This window comes from Myotis yumanensis, unplaced genomic scaffold (assembly GCF_028538775.1).
Source record: "Myotis yumanensis isolate MYYU_CA2020_CCGP unplaced genomic scaffold, mMyoYum1.0.hap1 SCAF_6, whole genome shotgun sequence".
Lineage (NCBI taxonomy): Eukaryota > Metazoa > Chordata > Mammalia > Chiroptera > Vespertilionidae > Myotis > Myotis yumanensis.
Window position 1 is genome coordinate 35,560,032 of NW_027223757.1, and position 19,841 is coordinate 35,579,872.

At 39.8% G+C, this 19,841-nt stretch overlaps 1 protein-coding gene across 5 annotated transcripts in view; it reads left to right on the forward strand.

The window, feature by feature from the left end:
* Nucleotides 1-19,841, forward strand: part of FYN (FYN proto-oncogene, Src family tyrosine kinase) — a 202,842-nt gene that overhangs the window by 43,303 nt on the left and 139,698 nt on the right. Inside the window, exon 1 of one of the 5 annotated variants that reach the window (XM_070417882.1) lies at nucleotides 13,543-13,561. The exons of the other annotated variants lie outside the window; for them this stretch is intronic. The gene's annotated coding sequence lies outside the window, so the exon portion shown is untranslated. Of the gene's footprint in view, nucleotides 1-13,542; nucleotides 13,562-19,841 lie in introns of those variants that run through there. 5 annotated transcript variants of the gene reach the window in all.

The following is a 19,841-nucleotide window of genomic DNA, read 5'->3' on the forward strand; positions in this document are numbered from 1 at the left end:
AGCTGGTGACTTTCTTGGCTCTGCCAAGTTCTTCTAAGAGACAGGTACAAATACAGTTCACCCTTGAATAGCACAGGGGTAGGTTCACCGAGTCAAAAATCTGTGTATAACTTTTGACCCTCCCAAACACTTAACTGATAGCCTGTTATTGACTGCAAGCCTTACTGATAACATAAAACAGTAAGACATTTTTTATCTGTACGTATTATATACTGTATTTTTACAATAAAGTAAGCTAGAAAAAAAAGAAAATGTTATTTAAAATCACAAGGAAGCCCTAGCCGGCTTGGCTCAGTGGATAGAGCGTCAACCTGCGGACTGAAGGGTCCCGGGTTCGATTCCGGCCAAGGGCACATGCCTGGGTTGCGGGCTCAATCCCCAGTGGGGGTGTGCAGGAGGCAGCCGATCAATGATTCTCTCTCATCATTGATGTTTCTATCTCTCTCTCCTTCTCCCTTCTTCTCTGAAACCAATAAAAAGAAATATATTTAAAAAAAATAAAAAAAATAAAATAAAATAAAATCACAAGGAAAAGACAATACATTTCTAGTATTTATTGAAAAAAGTTTGTGTATAAGTGCACTTCAAACCTGTGTTGTTCAAGGGTCAACTGTTATAAGTAAGAGAAGAATTCAACCAGGATCCCCAGGAGCTGTGTGTGAACCTATGATGTTAAATTGAGTTTTTAACACTTTGGATGATATGAGATGATTATGTTCAGCAGTTGGTGTAAACAGGGACAGAGATGTTCTATGAGGTCCTAATTTATTTGAGCATAAGCTTACTTCGAGTGGGAAGGAGAAAATTAATTCTGTGATAGTAACAGGCGGCTACAAATTGGCCAGACACTGGAAAATGTAATCTTGCCCTGTGTTTAGGGAACACTTTTAGCAAAAGTTCAAAAAAATGAACAGACTGTCAAACTACAGCGGGAAGGCCAGGGAGGGTTGGGGGGTGGAGGTGGTAAGAGATCAACCGAAGGACTTGTATGCATGCATATAAGCATAACCAATGGACACAAGACACTGGGAGGTAGGGTAGGCTGGGGGAAGGTCAAGGGGGAAAAAAAAGGAGACATATGTAATAATCTTTGTAATACTTTAAGCAATAAAACAAAATTTTTTTTAAAAAGTTCAAAAAAAGATGTCTATATTCACATGGAACCAAGTGATCCCATCTGCTTGCACCAAGATTCAGTATCTGAGGTCTCCCCTAGACTCTTAGACTTAGTCTAAGGCAGGAGTACATTCCTGACCTCCTCAAGGCTAGAATCCAGGTCTCTGAACTCTCAGTTTATGTCTTGTCCAGAAGAGCAGCCTCTGCCTCTGCCTCTGCCTCTGCCTCTGCTTCTGACAGGCCTGCTGCTAGTCACTGGACGTATTGAGCCTCAGTTTTGTTATAAGATGTTTCATCTCTAAGGGCTCTTCTAGCTCAAAAGTCCAAAGATTCAGTCATTCCTTTTTTTTAATGTATCAGTATCTTGAGAAGTACAAGTATTTTAACCATAGGACATCGACTATGAATTCTTTTCCCTTAAAAGTCTGAAGCTCTGAATCAGGCCTCTGGTCTTCTGCAGATGGTTTAGTGGAATCAGAAACTTTCTGCTAAAGTTCACAGTTCCTCATGGCCGTCTTATAGCCCTACAAGGGCCAAAAATGGCATGAGACAAGTTGGAGTACAGCGGCAAGAACTTTCTTGCCAGCGAAACAGGTTGTTATAGCTAGTATTAAGAAAGGGAGAGAGCAAGGACAAGAAATCAAAGGCATAAAGACTTCATGGGAAGAAGTAAAGTAGTCTTGATTTGCAGGCGACATGACAGGTTATGTAGACAAATCCTAAGGAATGTGTAAAACCACTACCAGAAAGAACTAATAAGTGAACTTAGTAAAGTCCCAAGATACAAGGTCAGTATACAAAATGAGTTGTGTTTCTATGTATTAGCTGCTAATAGGTGTAGCCAAAGAAACAATTCTATGATTAATACTAACAGAAAAAAACAGAAAACAGGAATACACTTAACAAAAACCAGTCAGGTGGTGCTATCTCTGGGGGCAATGGAGAGTGGGTGGGCGCTAACAGTCCCAGACAGTCCCCAGAGTGGACTCTATTTTTGTATCCCTGACCACTTTTCAAGGGGAAAAGCTATATCAACTTGTATAACTGTTGCTTAGCATCATCAAGACATGAATTGTAATGTTAATTTATATTCCACAAGCCAACAGCACTCCTAGGACCATTTCATAATTTATCTGATACCAAGCATATCTTCTTTCCACTTTGGGTGTAGGATGAAGTTCTGACTGATTTACGGGGCTTTTTTGGATTAAATCTTAGGAATAAGATGTTCACTCAGAAAGTTGTGATTTTTCTTTCTTCTTTGTTCCTACTTCTGCCTAGGGTGTGACGAGGCATTTAATCCATCAGATAGCAGGAAGATCTCTTTAATGAATTTTTACATGTCCTGGTCATTTTAATGTAATCAACCTTCTTTTAAAAGGCTTCATTAAGTCTATTGTTAGGATTGTAAAACTGCCTGAGAGAGACAGGAGGGCTTTTCCCATTTTCAGAATTCAACAGACAGTTTCTTAATTGTACTGCGTTAGGTGAACGGTAATTAAACGGGTTGGGAGAATATGCAATATTTATTTATAGCAATATAGGCATGTCATGTATTTATAGTCATTACCGCACAGTCTACTTGATAACCTCCTTTTGGAAAAAGAATGTCATGACTGTTAAAAGGAGCTCCTGTTTTTGGCAGGTCTTTGAATCTAGTTGTGAATATTAGCAGATTCAGATTCCCTTGTATTGAAGTACTACCATACATACTAAGCTTTTTGCAAGGAAGCTGTATTTGCAAAGTTCCAAATATGCTTTTAACATAACTTAAAAATGTTTGTGTTAAACATGCTGGCCAATGTCCATAGCCTTTGGAGTGTTAACAACATATCTTAGTTTTGACAAGATGAAAGGAGAGTAGCTTTCATGGTCCCTAAATTTGGTAATAAATACTATCTTAGCACCTTATTCTTAATGTGCTCTGACATGGCAGATTTGTCAAGAGAGAGGAATTTCCTATCAAATGTTGAAGATCTTAATACCAACTAAGCCACTGTTCTGGGGCCATTTTGAGGCCCAGATAAAAGCTAGGAATCCTCCAACCCGAAAAATGTCTGGACACATCCACACAAATAGATACAGTATGCTACTTTAGGGGGGTCTCTGGAGCCCTAAATGCTGCTTCCTGGACCCAAAGGTGTGAATCCTTGATATAAATGGAATTGTACAACCAGCCCCTTCATTCCCATCCTTACCCCGACTCCATGCCTAGTCTCTTTCTTGCCCATGTCTATAAATCCATTTTTATTTACACTTTTTTTCTCCATTGGGCATTTTTACTCAATATCCTCATTTAGATATTTAGTCTAAATGTGACAGAAACTGAAATCCCTTTTCTACCACCACTGATTTCTAGCTCCTCTCATTATTTCCTTAGCCATTATAGGTCATCATCAACTTCTCCCTCTGCCCTGTCTCCCCAGAAGCTAAGAATAACATGCTCTCTTACTCCATGCATTCAATAGAGTGATAATTTTTATCACGTGTTCTATCAAGAGCTACCTCTTCCATCCCTTCTGTTTATCAGCACCACCGTGGTGCAAGCCTTAAACATCTGGCCTTTATTTAAACTGTCCCCACCTTCTCTCCCCTGCACTCCCTCCCCCCAGAACCACCCTGCCACACATTTAGGACTCTAGTCTTCCTTCTATGTGGTCTGGTCACAAGAGCACACTTTTACCTTGCCCCTTACCTCCTTGCCCACCTCCAGTAGTTCTTTGTCACTGCACACAGCAAATTCAAAGTTGCCCGCTCCTTCATGTAGGGACTGGCTCTCCTAATTCCATTTCCCCCAGAGATTGTTTCTTTCCCCAGGTTGCTTGAATGCCCCTTCCCAGCCACTCCTCTCCCAACTTTCTGCACCACTGACACTGCCCCTCCATGAGGGTGTCTAGGAGAGGCTGGCAGTGTGCTGACAGACAGTGGCTGGGCTTCTGACAGTTTCTGTTCATAAAGTCACTGAGCCTGCAGGAAGATGCGCTTCCGTGTCTCATCTTCTGATGCTGGTCTGGAGCCAGTGACTCTCTATTTGCTTACCAGTGATTGGTCCACTCTGTGTCCTAGCGTGGAGCAAGCCACAGGACAGGCCCTTAAGTGTCCGACGAAGGAATTGTGCAAAGTACCATGGCACATCTATTTCAGTATTTCGTAGACTCAGCTGTAAGTGACCTTTGATCTCCAACTACCTCATTTGACAGCTGAGCAAGCTGAGAGTCAGGGAGGTTAAATGACTTGTGCAAGGTCAGACAGCAATAAAATCAGCTTTAGAACCTGTTTTCTGACTCCCGGTCTCTCTTGTTGCCACACTGCAAGTGCTCAGTGTATGGATCTTCTTTTCCCCTTCTCTTTAATCTCTATGTGTATTAGTGCCCAGCCCAGTAGATATTGGGGCTCTTAACACTTGCCTTAGGTTGTCTGCTGCACCTTAATAAGCCTAAATACTTAATAATTACCTAACATTTTTGAGGAGCAGTCGGTACTTTTCATGTTTTAGATAGAATTTCACCACAAACCAATGAGATAGATTGAGTGGGTATCATTCTCATATATCAGAGGAGAAGAAATAATGACTTGTTTCGAGACCATGCAGCTGATAAGTGATACAGGTGAGGAGCGAATGCGATTCTCCTCTATCAGAGGATGATAGTGAGTTAAAACTGTTCTGAAAATCTGGCTTCAGGCTCTGAAATCTTGCCTTTCTTTATGTAAATGTAAAAAAGCAGGCTTTCCTATTGTCTACCAGTTTTCAGTTTAGTAGCTCATTCTACAGTGTGTTCTGAAGCATACCGGTCCCATGAGATGCTCTGTGAGAAATGAATTGTGTAGCAAGATAAGCTGGGAAAGCTGATTGCTGTATATCCCCTTCTGGGGGTTCCCAGTGCACATTAGCATTTAAAGGCTCTGAGAAGTCCTACTGGAAAGAAGGCTGCTGGATGTATTTTTTCATTGTGGTCAAATACACATAACATAAAATGTACCATTTGACCATTTTTAAGTTTACAGTTCAGTAATGCTGAGTATATTCACATTGCTGCTCAAACAATCTTCAGCACTCTTTTCACTTGAAAAACTGAAACTCTGTGCCCTTAATCAACTCACCCTTCTCCCCTTCCGCACCTTCTGGCAAACACCATTCTACTTTCTGTCTCTATGCCTGTGACTATTCTAGGTACCTCATATAAGTGCAATCATACATATTTGTCTTTTTGTAGCATAATGTTCTCAAGACTCATCCATGTAGTATCATGTCTTGAAATTTTTCTTCTTTTTAAAGACTGAATAATATTTCATTACATGGATAAACCACATTTATTTATCCATTCAACACAAGTTCACACTTGGGTTGCTTCCAACTTCTGGTTATTGGGAATAATGTTGCTTTGAACATGGGTGTACAAATACTAGTATCTCTTCAACCCTATTTCACTAATTTGGGATATATGCCCAGAAGTGGAATTGCTAGATCATTTGGTATTCCAATTTTTAATATTTTTAGGAACCACTGTTATTTAAGGTATTTTTCTACTCAAGTTTCACAAACTGATTTGATCACAGAATTCCTTTTTCACACCATTCCTTTGAGTATCACACATATGGGCCTCTTATAAAACACTTGGGGAAATTCTGAGCTCAGTAAGGATTTCCACTTGTTCCAAGGGGCCAGGCAAGGTTTAGGATGCTGGCCAACAGTTCAGCCACAAAGCTCCCAGCCCAGGGGCAAGGTTGGCAGGATCGCCCCAGGAACTGCAGAAGCACACAGGGTACACAGCAAATGGTAACAGGGTTCTTCTGCTTGAGCCTGATGCTGGAAACTCGGCACTGGTGAGGAGGCTGCTGTGTAGCAATGCCATTTAGCTGCACTGGCTGGACCGCCATGTTTGTTTGACAAGAGCATAAAGGGTGAGAATTATTAGAATTCAGAAATCACCGTTTCTTTCATCTCCCTAAAGAGGACAGAATGCCACCTGGTCAAAATCTAAATGGGCTCCTCCACAGGGCTTGTTGCATTGACTCAATCTAATTTGCCTTTAATGTGGTTCCTAAGTAATTGAGGGGTAATTGTAAACACTATAATTGTGTGAGTAGGTAAAAATTCCAACAGAGTTGATTTACCTTCCACAGATAGAAAGAGTATGTGGGGCAATGCCAGTAAACTGAGGAAAGACAGTAGCCTGTGTACCTCAGATGTCCTGGCGGTCTGCCTGGCTCTAGGACCAGCTCAGGGAGCCCCAGCCATTGGTAACCTGGAAGGAGGCACTGCATCCTTGAATACCTGCAATGCCAGTGTCATTTCTCTATACACTGACTGATCCTAGGGGTGCCTAAAAGAGAACAAACTGAGGAGGTCACTATAGCAGCTGGAGCTTTATCAAGCTGTTTTTGATGTTGATAAGGATGAAGACATGGAGGAACAGAAAACTATGGAGTGGCTATGTAATCCCAAAGAGCTTTGAACCACCCTGCAATAGGCCACAGGACACCCAGTCTCTTAGCTTCCTTGACTGAGAGCAGATAATGATACCTCACATTGTGGGATGAGAATTTCATAAGCTCTCTGAGATCCTTAGATGAAAGCAGCTACTGATGCACAAACTATTATTATTATATGAGGCTTTACTCTTCTGTAAATAAATGCTATAGCTTATTTTCTCTGACTCTTGCTTTAATGGGTGCAGATTGGCCACCGCCCACCCAAGCCATTTCCCCAAGATCGAGTTCTTTATGGAGGTACTGAGGTGAAGTGGAAAGAACACGAATAAGGGCTTGGGAAACTGTAATCCCTGGCCAGCCACTTCCCCTCGTGGGGCCTCAGTTTTCTCACTTCTGAAGGGCCCTTTCTAAGTACCTTCTGGCTCTATCAATTTGTGATTTCATCAAAGGTTAAACTAAAAAGAATTCAGCTTCCAATTATAAATACTTACGGAGTGCCTGGTGTGAGGTAGGCGCTATGCGAAGCGCTTGGGTAAATCAGTGCACAAAGCAGCTTACTCTAGTTGGAGGGAAAGGAGAAGAGACAATAGCGGTATATGTTAACACATTAAGTTAATTATTTACTTGTTAGAAAGTGGCATGCTCTGTGCAAAAACAAAGTAATGTGGTAAGAGGAATTGGGAATGCAGGCAGGTGTTTAAAATGTAGCAAAGAGGAGCTTTCCCATCATGAGAGTTGTTAGAGTATCAGCTACATCATTGTTGGGAGGCTGTATTTGAGAGGCATCTCCTGTGGAGATGTTTAGGGAAAGTTTGCTTTTCTTTTTAGAGTCAGGGATATCCTCGATTACATGTAGAGGGATTGATCAGGTGATCCTTTTGAAGGCTTTCTTTTTAAATGATTTAGTGGTTTGTGCAGGGGTAGCTCCAGAATGTGTGCATGCATGCACATTCATGCATACACACACACACACACACACACACACACGCCCACACATACTTCTCAGGAGCAGTACAAGCCAGAGTTGGAAGGACTCAGCTGTTGGCATACTTCCCAGCTCACTTTTAAAGAGCCAACTGGTGTGCCATAATAATATAGCCCCCTCCATCCTGCCACTTTACAAGGGAAGAACTGAAACCCAGAAATGCTAATGACTCACCAGAATCAGTGCATCAGGGATGGATAATGGGACCTGGCTGCCCACCTCACCCTCTGACCCTCAGTCAGCCACCTCCCTGTGCCTCCCTGCATTCCTTTCACAATGGGCCACTTCCACTCCCAAGTTTGTGTAATAATAAAGCTGACGTAATCCCCGCTCTAACCCATATGCATCCAGACCCACACAATCCAGTTTCAGAACGATGTTGGAGTCAAACAAATACTGTCCAGTGACAATAAGTTCCAAATAGCAGATTCTTTACTTGTATTTCTCAGCACAGAGGGGAGAGACTGCAGCAGCACAGCAAGTCCCTCCTCTCCCCCCTCCCCAGCTTTCCTCACACCCACAGTCCTTAAGACCTTACAGATGTTTCCTCCCTGTGGCCCACTTTCTCTTCCACCTTTCCTCCTTATTCTGCATCATAAAATACCCCCCAGCTGGACCAGGATCATGATTGTCCCAGGACGGTGGGCGCGGGGAAGAACCAGGAAGGCAGAACCAGAGTCAGCTTCTGCAGCTGAGGGAACAGAGCCTGGGAGCGCATGTTCTTCATCTCCGCTCCTTTGCGCCCTGGTTTACTGCTGTGCCGGGCTAGTTTTTCTCCTGTACCACCTCACAGAATTTAAGCCTCACAGAAATCCTGTGTGGTAGGTCTTGATATCTTCATTTTACTGGTGAAAAAGCTGAAGTCAGAGAAGTCGGGTAACTTGCCTGGTCTCCTGCTATACAGAAAGAATGCTAGGGTTTGAGCCAGGTCTGTCTAGTCATACAGATGTGCTCTTTCTCCTGTATGATGCTGTCTCTAAGAACTCCACCTCCCAGAGGCTCCATGTGGTTTCAGTTGCCAAATATGTTTGGGTGGGAAGCATAATTGTAAATAAGCTAACTCTCTGGTGTTTGTTTGAGACAGTTAAATCTGTTTTCAGCAAAGATCTTTAAAACATGGTAGATAAATGGAAAAGAAGATGTTCTCCCAAAGATTTGTGGAGTAGAATTTTTGTCTTGTTGAGAAGCACAGAGAACAATCTGGATCTTGCTCAGAGAGATCCCGGGAAGTTCTGTGGACCACTGTTCCCACACATGAGAGATTATTGCTTCCTGGCTCTTGATCTAGCAGGTTTACAACCAGCAGAGCTAATGTCGGGCTGGTAATCTGAGGAAATGCCTGCAATGCACAGAGGTGGGAGCTGGGAGGAGCTTTCAAGCATACAGGAAATTTAAACAATTCCTTTGTCACAAGTATAAAATACAGAGCCTTTATGACAAACACGCTGGTTCAGTGTGTGAATTTGTGAACTTGATACAAATTAGAACCTTAGGGGTAAGGGTATAATGAGTGCATTTTGTGGCCACCTTATTTTTAGGGCAGGGAGGGGAAGGGGAAGGAACAAGAGACCATAGATTTATGTAAAACAACTAAACCCAAGCAAATACAAAGCAAAATCCACAGTAAGAATAAGAGGGAGTAAGGCAAAATAGATGAGACAGAGAGTGAACGGGGAAGACAGGCTGGAGCAGAACTATGTAGGAGCTGAAGATAAGGGACATGAGACAGAGAAACGTTCTATAGACAGAAAGACAAAGACACAAGGAACCATAGGCAAGAACCTCACGCAGTGCTAACAAGATGCTGTACAGAGTTCTGTTCTAATCCCTGACAGGGTCCAGACTTTACCCCAAATTTCAATAGACAGTTAAGCCTAGTGTGTGGAGAACTTTCACATGAATTCCCTTTTCACATGCCTGAAATTGCATTAGTTGGGTCAGGAGGAAAATTCTTTGAAAGTGGGAACACTAATATCTGTCATCATCCAAATTGCCCCTTAATCAGCTGTGAGGACCAGGGCAAAATGAATGAACTTAAAATAGATTCTATGGCAATGACCCGCCCAATGATGTTATCACAAATGAGTCATCACCAAATAGATTCTTCGAATCTTATAATAGATGCTTTTCAATTTTCAGAAGTTTGCAATAAAACATTTTTAAAGACCATGCGCTCACATAAGAATATTGCATGTTGATACCCTTCCTTTGTGGAGATGCTATGATTTTCCAACTATTTTCCCAGTTAGAAATGGCATTTGACTTCTGAATGTTCTGTACCATAGTTGCTGACTTTATGAACTCCTGGCTTTCAGTTCTTGAGGCACAGTGATCTGATGAACTGATTAAAATAGCATTCTAATGCAATTGTTGGGTGTGTTGTTATAATATAAGTCAGCTGCAAATGGGAAGTTCTTTCCGGAGGAAATTTGATAAACTGAAAGTCAACTTGAGTGTTTATATATTTTCTGTGAGAATTTCTTGTCCTTCCTCATGTTTTTCTTTTTAAAATAACCTCTTATTTTGTGCTTCCCACCCAAACACATACCCGTGTAACAGCTGAGTTCTGTTATGTAACATGATACAAGAGTTTCAATTAAATGTTTAGCAGCAGAGTATGTGAGTGCATCAACTCTTAAAGGAAAGCAAAATCAGCCCTTTTTAGTTCAAATATTGGATATTTAAAAAAATAAGGAAGATTTCATTATTTTATGGCCAAGTAATATTCATTCCATTGTACATATGGACCACAGCTTTTTTATCCACTCATCTGTTGATGGGCACTTGGGTTGCTTCTAATCTTGGCTATTGCAAATAATGCTGTGATGAACTAGTACATATTCTTTGGAGTTCATGTTTTCAGCTTCTTTAGATACATACCCAGAAGTAGAATCACTGAGTCATAAGGTAGTCCCATTTTTAGTTTTTTGAGGAACCTCCATACTGTTTTCCATCGTGGCTACACCAATCTGCATTTCCACCAACAGTGCACAAGGGTTCTCTTTTATCCACATCCTTGCCAACACTTGTTGTTTGTTGATTTATTGATGATAGCCATTCTCCTAGAGAGCATTATTCTAAAGAAATAAGTCAGTCAGAGAAAGACAAATTCCACTTATATGTGGAATCTAAAGAACAATATAAATGAACAAACAAAACAGAAACAGACTGATGGTTGCCAGAGGGAAGGGTGCTTGGGGGATGGGGTGAAAAAGGTGAAGAGATTGAGAAGTACAGATTGATAGTTAAAAATAGTCATCAGGATATAAAGTATAACATAGGAAATATAGTCAATAACATTGTAATAACTATGTATGGTACCAGATGAGTACTGGAAATATTGGGGTGAATACTTTGTAAAGTGTATGATTGTCTAACCACTATGCTGTACACATGAAACTAATACAAAATAATGTTGATGTAAACTATAATTTAAGAAGAATTTTTTAATAAAAATTAAGAAAGAGAGGTGGTCTTTATCCATCATTTCTTTGCCCTTAGCATGTGAAAACTTAAAAAAAAAAGAGAGAAAAAGAATAAAATTCTTACTTGACATTTTCTCCTCAATTTCAAACTTGTAAAGAGTCACAATGCGAGAGGTGGCCCACAGACATATTTTCCCTATTCCAGTGTTTTTTAAAAATTCAGTCTAGTATTTGAAAGTCAGAATATTCACATTTTTAAAAATTCAGATTTATGGCTTCTCTTTAAAAATCTTTGCCTCTTAGTAGCCATTGGTGGGGCTGGAGCTGAGAAGCACTCATCCTGTCAGTGGTTCCTAGGCGGTCTGTCTGGTTCTTCATAGGTCCCCAAACCCACAGTCTGTGGCCACAAGTGTTGGTTGTAATTCATGATCACTTGTATACTATTGATATTTGCAAAATGAACAAGTATTCTCCGGTACTCATTTGGCAACATGGAAAAGCAGAGACGGCAACATAATTTTCTTGCTCCCAGTTCACTTTGCTCATGCAAGTTGCCTATCCTGTGGTATTTAATCTGCACTCCATGCTCACCCTGCTGCAGTCTCCATTCCACTGAGACAACCACATGCCAAATTAGAAAGTCTTCCTGCTTCCTAACATGCCCTTTCTTGGGTCCTCCTCCTCCACCTCTGTTAAAAGGTCTTGATTGACTAGCCCTCCCTCTCAACACTTCCCCAGTGGCTTTCACCCCCTTCTGAATTTCCTTCTCCTTCTTGCTCAGCTTTCAGTCCGCTTTGCTGGCTGCCTCTCCACTGTCTGCTTCAATTAATATCATTTCTTCCTTATTGAAGTACTAGAGGCCCAGTGCACAAATTCTTGCACCAGTGGGGTCCCTCAGCCTGGCCTGTGGGGTTGGGCCGAAACCAGCTTTCCAACATCCCCCGAGGGGTCCCGGATTGCGAGAGGGCATAGGCCAGGCCAAGGGGCCCCATCAGTGCACAATCAGGGCCGGAGAGGGACACGGGAGGTTGGCCAGCCAGGGAGGGACCGCAGGAGGGCTCCAGGGCATGTCCAGCCCTTCTCACTCAGTCCCAACGAGCCAAACCCCAGCAGTAAGCTAACCTACCAGTCAGAGCATCTGCCCCCTCGTGGTCAGTGCATGTCATAGCGACTGGTTGACTGTATGCCCCCTAGTGGTCAGTGCATGTCATAGCAAGCAGTTGAATGGCCTTAGCATATCATTAGCATATTACACTTTGATTGGTTGAACAGATGACCGGACACTTAGCATATTAGGCTATTATTATATAGGATTACATAAACATATAGATATTTTTTAATTCAGATGATAACAAAGGTATATAAAGTAAAAAGATAGTTTATTTATTTATTTATTTATTTAATTATTATCATTGTCCTTTCCACTCTTCTTCCCAGAGGTAACTAATCATGGTTATCCTCTGGATGAGTCTCTTTTTCTAAGCCTTTTCCATACAATCTGATTTGTTTGTTATTCTTTAACATACATAAGATCATTTTGTAGATACTAGAGATGACCCTGGTTAGTATAAACAGATCTTTACCTTGACCTGGAGATGACCCTGGTTAGTATAAACAGGTCTTTACCTTGTCCATTTTATGATCCTCCAGCTTCTTAAATGCTGTTGTTTTCTAGCATAGCACATTGAGTAAGTACAGCACTTGACAATGTTGTTTCTATGGTTGTGTGTGTGTTTTCCATAAGACTCTTAGCTGGTAGAAACAGTGTCTTTTCATATTCCGCTATCTGTAAAAGCACCCTCAGTACATACTTAGTGAGTGAATGGATGAATGTTGGTATTTTTGTCTATTCCATTATATTGTTATAATTTATATTATACCTTAAGTTACACCATAGTTTAAATCCAAGCTAAAATATCCTAAGCTCTATAGTAAATATGGTGTTAGTTTAATTACTGTAAGGTGCAATTAATCTATTTCTCAGGTCATTTCCTAACAGTAATATTAATTTTTCTTTCTCCATTAAGATTACTCTACTATGCAAAAGAGAATTCTGTATACCGCTTGTTTTAGTTGGGAGAAGTATTGGTGGCTGGTTGTTTTTGTTTTGTGTTTTTTAAATACATGTGTTTGGGCATTTTTCCAAGGCAGATAGTATTTTGTGTGCAATTCATTCTTCATAAAGTAACAGTTATCTCTACAGAAAATATAAATGCATAATGGTTGTATAACAGAATCGACTTAATACAACATCTCTTCAGTAGGAAAATAGTTGAGGTTTATGAAGTGAGCCTTGTATGATACAATTTGAGCTCTTGGCTGAGGTCAATTTGAGCATGCTGCTGCTCATAGCCCCGATTTAAGGAGAAACCAATGAAAACAGCTATCATCTGATCACTGTGGAATATCACCCAAGCTGTGTCACAACTGTGTAATGTTCCTGGGTTTGTGGGATGAAGAAAATAGCACTTGGTGTTTGGAATTTATCCTTAAGCTGTTTTTGTCAGGGCTGGATGAGTTTCTTGCTTCTGAGTTGAAATGAGACTTTTAAATACTCTTAATAACTCTTTCTTCAGCAGACCCTCTGGAGAAGACACCCAGGGTGAGTGTGTGGAAATGATATTTTAACGTTTTAATTGTGTATAAAAAAGATGCGGGAGGTGAGACTAACCTATCATTAGTAATGAGCTGAAATCAGTTGGTCACTAACTGTCCATACCATGACATGAACTCATGCAGTTGGAGAAATAAGTAAACAACACAAATTAGAAAATAAAGAAGCAGGAAAATGGGAATGGCATAAAAGCTCTGCAATGCATATGTATCTGTTAAACTAATTAAAATTCTTCCCAAGGGGTTGCTGGGATGGCTAAAACTCAATTTAATCTGGGTAAGGTCTTGGGGAAGGTGGTTCAAGTGCTGTTTTAAAGGAAAGGTTCAGAGGGGAAAGAATATTTAAATTCAGAAGACTGTCATCAAACAACAATCTATGATCTAGTCGGAAACTGAAAGTGAATTCAGATAATAGGCTTTAAATACTGGAATAAGAGTTTGAATGACTTTGACAGGGAGCAGAAATTAATTAAAATGATTGGACCCATACTGATATATTTGTAAATGGTACTATAGTTTACTGACTCCCTTTGAGGATGTTATTTTTCCTGTATTAAAACTTGATAAGCTATAAGCCTTTGTGAAGACCGAATCTCCAGGGTTGGTGGTGGCAGCCTGCCTAGATGTAGGGGATGAGGAAGGAGAGATGAGACAAGACTCATTCTGAGTGTCTGGGCCTGGGAGGATATCTGTGCCTCTGACTAAAATGAGCAAACAGAGAGGTACAATTTGGGCAGAAGATAATCAAACATAGCCAAGACTTGGGGACAACACTGACAGTGTTAAACTCTTGAGAACAAGGGAGGTTACTTGGTGGTGAACTTTACAAGAACACTTTTGTCGCCTGATGAGTTTGAGAGCCAGAATCCTGGTAGGGAGTTGCGGGGTGGTCCGAGAGGGACAGAGTTAGGCAAGAGAGGGAGCTGATGGACGAAAGGTAAAAGCAAGGGAAAGAAGGAACTGACAGGGGAAAAATGAGTATCAAATGATATTTGTAAAGCATGGTGCTGCCACGATGCTACAATTTAGAGAAACAGGAGCATGACAGCATGAGATCATGTTTTGTACTGTTTATTTGCAGTTTGTTGAGTTTATATCCCTCAGGAAATAGCTGTGGCTCAGATACAGACAGCTCTGGGTAGACGAGGCACATGACAGTAACATCAGGGAAAACTAGTCATCAGTGGCCGCAGCCAGGCGAAAGATCAAGTACTCGGGGCCATGGTCTGGGCTCCTTTCTCGGGAGGCCGTGGGCATTGAACAATACAGACCCTAGGCTGGCCATGCATCTTGTAAATGAGTGGTACAGCATCCAATAAACATGATTGATTACAAACTGTCACCACCACTGAAAACACAACTCAAAGCTCATCCCCAGTAGGGTTGTCATCATATACAGGGGTGGAAAAAGTAAGTTTCCAGTTGTGAGTATATGAAACACAGAGTTTATTCTTGTACTATTTATTATTATTATATTATTTATTTGTATTACAACTGTAAGTCTACTTTTGCCCACCCCTGAACAATGGCACCTTTTTAGAGGGTTCGCAACATTAAGGTCATAATTAGCTTGATCGGGTCAAGCCAGCCACTGTCATGCCTGAGATATTTAGAATGCTTTGCATGTTGGGTGGGTGCTGTTGCTGTCCTCAGAGCCCCCCTGAATTCAGATTGAACCTAAGAATTGCAAGGAGGAAAGTAACAGATGTATGTCTTATTCCAGCATTCTGGCTCTTCTTTCAGCCCTCCATCTTGCTCTCACTCTGTGCATGATTATTTTGGGAAAAATACTACAATACCAAAATATGTAGCTTATTTTTGAGTTGATGAACCCGTGCTTTGGCATGGCATGAGATGAATTTCAGCAAATTTCTGTAATTCAGATAAATGGCATCCAGAGGAGGCAGCTTGTCAGTCATCAGCTCATATGTGCTCTCTCTGCCATTCTCACAGTTGGCTGATTCTTCAGAGTACATGTGCGTAGATGTAACGTTTGTTGGCCCTGACTCCTGCTTTCAGAGGCTGGCCAGAATTGCAGCCCAGCACTGTTGTAACCAGACAGTGCTTCTCTTGCTCGAACCAAAGAGAGACACTTTGTCATTTGTTTATAGGGGGTGCTTGTATTTTCTCCTTGATTGAAAAAGAAAATTACCAGAAACCATTTGTTATTAATATAAGCTGTCCACTTTTAAACTCAGCTCAGCATTTTAAAAAGCAGTGTTTCTTTACCAAATAAGTTGAGGTCTTTGTGCATGGAGCTGACAGATGGAGTCCATTGATGGTGAATGCACTTGGATGCACACAGCCCAGGAGAGCACCCTTGGGCTATGAGGGTCGGCCAGAAAGTTAACAAGGCTGGGTTCAGAAGGGTCCTGTACAGAGAAAGTCAAAATAGTGAACTGTCATGCACTCACATTCTTTCTTCAGTGTAATGGGTACCAAGGCATTGATTACAAATGTTTTAAAACAGATGTGCCTCGTGTCCAGTCTGTGTTGGGCATGTTGTAGGAGTAAGTGACAAAAAAGAGAACTTCTAGCGCAGCAATATTTGAAAAATCAACGGTAAAGAAATTGTCTTAAATATTATCCTCTCCATACTTTGAGTGGTTGGGATAAAAATTTTATTTTATTTATTTATTTTTTTATTTTATTTTTTTTAATATATATATATTTTATTGATTTTTTACAGAGAAGAAGGGAGAGGGATAGAGAGTTAGAAACATCGATGAGAGAGATCGATCAGCTGCCTCCTGCACGCCCCCAGTGGGGATGTGCCCGCAACTAAGGTACATGCCCTTGACTGGAATCGAACCTGGGACCCTTCAGTCCGCAGGCCGACGCTCTATCCACTGAGCCAAACCGGTTCGGCTGGGATAAAAATTTTAAGAATAGGATTCTTCTCAACCAAATAGAAACTATATAGCTATTATTTTTTAAAAACCAAATAATACAAAAATATAAAAAGTGAAAAATTTCCAAATCCTACCTATACTATCTTTCCAAACACCTACACATGTATATACACAGGTACACATACACACGATTTTATGCAAATGAGATTGTACTATATAGGCCAGTCTGTGAATCTGTTTTGATCACTTAATGAAATGATAATGAGCTCTTTTCTATGTTTTTGCAAATAACTTTACATTAGAAATGTTAATGCCAGCATAAAATTCAGTTGTATACCTATATCTTTTTAATTTATTCCTTGTACCATTCATTCACCAGATATTTATATTTAGTCCTACATGTAGTAGACACTATTCTAAATTGTGGAGATACAGCTGCAAACTCCCTTGTCAGTAGATATTTAGATTATTACTGGTTTTATTAGTACATTATAAGCAATACTACATTGAGCAATTGACACTGCAACATGTATCTTTATATACTTAATTTTCTCCTTAAAATAAGTCCCTAGGAGGAGAATTGGCTGGTCAGTGAGTTTGCACATTTTGAAATTTGATCCATATTTAATGCATAACCAGTCTCTAGTAAAAGTTTTCAATGAGGCCAGTTTTTCAATACTCTTGTGGTAATACTTTTCATTGGTTATCATCTTTGTCCAAATTATAGGTGAAAAATGATGCTCGACTATTTTAACTTAGATTTCTTTGATTGGTAGTGTACTTGGGTTGGGAATTTTAACCAGTAAGAAATTGAGGCTTCAGTATTATCTGGAGTACCATTTTCTTTGAGACCTAATTTTATCTCTCTCAAAAGGGAAGACTCTTTTTTTTTTACTTTCTTCTTCGGGGTCAGGTTAGAATCAATGAGGGGTTGTCTGTTATAGATAACTGAGGGGAAGTGGTGTAAATATGATTAGTGCTTTAAGCCTAGTGTGTTGGTTTTATCATATAAGATTTGATTAAATTCCTTTAATTTTCAAATAAATAGATACCATAGATACCATACTTTTGAAAATATAAAAGGAAATCATAGAGGCATGTAAGGAGTATGTAACAAAAATCTTAAACATGAATGCCTAGAGGTATATCTCCTTTGTTTAGCTCTTCACCTGGCTATGGGACATTTTAATTTATTTTTAAGGTGTTTTTTTCTGGCCACAAATGAAATTCAGAGTTGTAATAGAATGATTATGAGACAGACATGTCTGAGTTCAAGTCTCTACCCCTCACATATGAGTTGCCTTGGCCTCCACTTCCACTTGTGCAGAGGTAATGATACTGTCTACCTCCTGGAGCAGTGAGGATTCTGTGAGAAAATAAAAGCGTCCTGCATACTGTCTGTTATGTAATATGTGCTCAATAAATACAAAATTTATTGTAGGAAGCTAATTAGCAAAATCAGAAACACTAAGAAAAGGTTATCATTTCTTTGCTGAAATTCCACCACTTAGAGATGACCCATTGTCTCTGGTTTGGGGACTATTTTATTCTAGTATTTTTTTCCACCAGATACATATTTTAGCATACTAAAACTGTACAACGTGTTGAATTTCAGCAAATGGGAGCACTTAATTATTCATCAACGAGAAAGAGTGGTTACCCAGATTTATTTTTTTATACTGGTTTAATGGAGAATTTTGTTAGGTGTTAATGTTTATTTGTAATAAATTTTTTATTAGAATGAACATTAGGTTTAATTGAAAGACATTTTGGACAATTAAAACCATAAATTTTCAGTTCCTCCTAATCCAGTGTGCAAGTCTGCTTCTTATGCAAATAAAAACAACATGATGGTTTTCTCTGTTATTTGATAAGGTTTTTAAACAGTTTACGGACTGCAGGAGGCACAGCTCTACACTGCTTCCATTCCCAGAACAGCAGGGTGATCTTGCCCTGACCGACTGTGGACTGAGTCATTCTCAATTTTCTAAGTCTCATTCCGAGATAGTTGTGTTACTGAATAATAACTTTGTTTATCAAATTCTGGTTAGGGCAGGCCAACTCTTCAAAGAAGACTCACGGTAAATCTTTTTAAAGCTCACACACCCATACATACACACATGCAAAACTGTGAATTCACCAATTTACCTACCTTGCATGTTAAGATTGTCCAGGAATTATATGTCATCTATTTTCTGAAAGTAGAGAACTCAGATATTCTCAGCACTCATATACTAGTATTTAGCAGTCAAATCCTGGCTTATATTCCTGCCACCTAGGAGTTGAGTGTATTCTTTTTAGTTGAAAAATTGTCTATTTTATTGCCATTTTTCTTTGTTATAAAAAAAGTTGGAATTGTTTTGAAGGCTCAAACCAAATAGATATTTTTAAATATTTATTTTGTTTAGCATTAATCTTTGAATAAATTTTTTCACCGAGTGAAATTCATAATTTGGGTTTCTATTTTCTTAATTTAGTTCTTCACATAGTACACATTTTTATATACTATGTATATTCAGTTTTGCATAAAGATTTTATATACTATGTATACACAGATTTTTGCATGAAATTTTTTCCATTTCGGGTTCTTAATTATTTTCAACCTTTAGTTTAAAGGGAAAAATCAAAATTTACCTACATTAAATCCATAGTTCTAGTTATATGTTTGTCTTCCTGGAAATTCCAAAAGCTTGCTGTGAAAAAAAATATTTTCATGTTTCAGTTTTACTTTGTTTTCTTTTTCTTTAGAGTCTGGACAATGGAATGTGGCTGTGTCATTCTCCTTCCCAGTTTTGTCTTTAGAAACAAAACTTAATTCATAAAACCAAATTCATTTCTGAAAGCTTACGTAATAGTTAGGATTTGTTTTCTCCCCACCATTTTGACCTGTTTATAAAGTTTTTAATAAGAATAAGGTTGAAAAACATTGTTGGAGTGCCATATTTCCCCTTAGTTTTTAAACTCCTCCAGAGCCAACATTGTGCTTTCTCTTTACCGCTAACATAAATCACGATGGCATTGAGGCACGCTCATGTTGGGATGTGATGAGAAATGAAGGTTTGCTAGTGCTGCTTCCAGGTCAGCTTGCACGCTCTCCCTCAGCTCAGATAAGAAGGCCTATCCGTCTCCCTCAAGTGTCTTGGCACCTCTGTGCTTTCACATAGCAAGCTTGGCAGAGCTGCTGTGGGAACTTGGAAGTATCCAGGTCTCCCTTCCCATCCCCAACCCATGTTCCAGTTCCAGTAACACCTCTTTGATGACACTCTGGCTTCCATGCAAATTCCATTACCACACAGTGAAGATCTCTGTAATAGCTAACATTCATTGAGTCCTTACCATATACTAAGACCTTTACTGTTTCAATTGACACTTCCTGAAATTCTGTGAGGTAGGTAGTATTATCTCCATTCTGTAGAT